Here is a 3,054-nt window from a genome sequence, read left to right as displayed (position 1 = left end):
AAAACCAATGTTTGTTAACAGGAGCAAAGGATGCAAAGTTTCCTTACTTTAGCAAAGGAAAACCAGTCTCCTCTTGGCTTATATCGAAATCCTCCGACATTCTTCTTTACAAATCCTCGTTTTGTACTTCTAATTCTTAACCGTTGTTTTGTTTTGATCTCTCCGCTGTGTTTCTGTGTGCGTCACTTTTGAGCAGCGCATGCGCAAAGCCGACCTCATACATCATCCGCACAGAGCTGCTTCTGTTTACAACAGTGAGCGCAAGCTAGATTCAAGTGATTATTATGTTTTGAATATGGATATTTTTCTTATAAAAACGCATCAATTCGCTACAGGAGGCCTTTGTTCACCCCCCGGAGCCATGTGAGACACTTTTTTTATGGATGGGCGCTTTTTATTTTTATTTCACTTCTTTTGGACTGAAGCACTGCAACACCCGCTGACTGCAATGATAGAGCTTGGAATAGCCAGGACAGTTTTTAATATAACTCCGACTGGATTCGTCTGAAAGAAGAAAGTCATATACACCTAGGATGCCTCGGGGGTGAGTAAAACACAGCCTAATTTTCATTTTTGGGTGAACTAACCCTTTAAGACTTTTAATATGTTATATTTTTATATAGTCTTATAAAATCTTTTAAAAATGAAAGGGATTTGTCAACCGTGCCCACCCCAAATTTTCTACAATATTCTGGTCTCTAGATATGACTTGCGTACCCCGTTCCATTTACAGTAAGTTTGAGATTTAAGTTTGCTATTTTACTGTACACTGGGGGAAAATTGCAAGGTTGGTCTCTTAAATCCCCATATCTACTGATTGGCTTCATCACTCTGTCTCCTCTCCACCAATAAGCTGGTGTGTGGTGGGCGTTCTGGCGCACTATGGCTGCCGTCGCATCATCCAGGTGGATGCTGCACACTGGTGGTGGATGAGGAGATACCCCCTGACAATGTAAAGCGCTTTGAGTACTTAGAAAAGCGCTATATAAATGTAATGAATTATTATTATTATTATTATTATTAAAAATGAATAACGCCGATTTTGTCAATAATCTGGTACATCAAAGGTTGACACGCTATTATTCTGAAAGTATTCATTTGGTCACTCCAACGATTATCAGAGGTGTTGGATTCTGAAAGATTAATTGACAGAAGATACTGAGCAGGTGGAGCGATAATGGAGGTCACTTTGCACATTTATCGAGCACAGCTCAAATGATGTAGTAATTGATCTCTACGGGGATTGGGCAGGTCTTTGGAATAGATTAGCAGCCGATTAAAATGCTCTGTCTTTAGTAGTACATGAGGGACGGTTGTGTATGACAATGTGTGGATTTCATTAACAAACTTTAACTTGAAGGTTAACACCTCGTTCTGTATCTCAGCATATGGCCAGAGATGTAAGGCTCCTGAGGGCCAACACATTTATTTCTCATTACAGAAGGTTAAACATTTTACTAGACAACTGAAATCTCACAAAATCATGTGCATGTCCAAGTTTGAATTTAGGACTTTTAAAATGTTATTTATTTATTTTTTAAAATCTTATATTTTTGCATTGTGACATATTTTCATGACAATTAAGTACAAATTACTGTAATGCATTCGGGCGTTTTACTAGCGAACAATTTTGTCATATTTATTATTTAATATTTGTAGTATTTCCTTATTTTCACATACAGTATTTTTACTGTATTAAAGTAAAAAAAAAAATACTGTTCTTGACATTCTTTTTACATTACATTAATGAATTATCATACAAATCGTCATGATGACTCACAATGCAAAAGGGTAAAATAAATAAATAATCAATCTAACATAAGAATAACGTTTTTTGAGTATTTTTTATATTTTTGCTTATTTCTTCTGATTTTGGGGGGAATAATAAGACTTATGAGATTTATCCACATAAAGAAAGCAAAAAATACAAATATATGTCAAAAGAAAATTCACAGTCTGTACTTTACACATTTATAGATATGATAATGAGCAAACACGTTTTACAGTAGCAATTTGTAAATGGTTCCTCAACCGCATTAACATTTAAAAGGTCACACTGTGGCCAATTAAATGCTTCAATATGCCAGGATATGTACAGGAATTTTGAGGTAATGTTCAGTCAGTATTTTCATAATATATTTAATTAGCTTTTTATTTAAATAGCTCAGTTATTCTGGAAATTGATTGGCTATTGCAGCTGTCAGTTTATACAGTCTGATGCTAATTATGCAAAACTTGATCAATCAGAATCAAGCATTCCAGACAAGTGTCAAATAATGTTAAAGGTGATTATGTAAAATCCACCAAACTGTTGGCAAACTGCTTTTCCAAGCAATCCCTCCATCTGCTATTAATTGAAAAACAAATCCATAGTCCCGCCCCAAGCTCACGCCATTGGACAGGATGCTCTAATAAACAGAGCAATGTTTTGACTGCAGTCCAAAGAGTCTTTACATTGTTTGTCATGTTCCACTTATAATGCCTCCTATGAATTTGTCTGGCCATGTCTGTTTTTTTTCTCTCCAAATTTCAGATCTAAAGAAGAACAAGTGTGACAGACTGTTGATGTTTATGGCTACATTAACATCAACAGCTCAAATTTAATTTTTACCCAGCAGATTTCTCACTGGAATGCAATAAATCTCAGTTTGAGTGCTGCAGGTATGGATCATCTTCATCTTGGAGGTCAGAGTGAAGGTGAGGGTATTGATGCTCTTGTTCGTTACTTGACATCTTCTGTTGCATATGAGAAACATTAAAGGGCAGACGAAACTGAAAGCATAACGAAACAGCGCTTAGAGACCTACTCAGCTACAGCAAAAATGCTGTATTCAAATGGGGGGGGGGTATTCTTGTGTCTCCCGCATCACGCACACACATGCAAGCACTGTCACTGTTAGTTTTACTTTTCTTTTTGTTTTCATTTTTGAAAAACTTATCTTTGCTGTTTACCACGCATTACGCTATTGAGGCTCTCTTTTATTTATTTATTTGATTCCTCAGTGTTTGCTAAACGTTCTGTAATTTATTAGTCGGTATATAATACAGCATGTG

This window comes from Sinocyclocheilus anshuiensis, unplaced genomic scaffold (genome assembly GCF_001515605.1).
Source record: "Sinocyclocheilus anshuiensis isolate Anshui unplaced genomic scaffold, SAMN03320099.WGS_v1.1 scaffold4790, whole genome shotgun sequence".
In the NCBI taxonomy this organism is placed as follows: Eukaryota; Metazoa; Chordata; class Actinopteri; order Cypriniformes; family Cyprinidae; genus Sinocyclocheilus; species Sinocyclocheilus anshuiensis.
Note: the sequence above shows the minus strand (reverse complement) of the source record.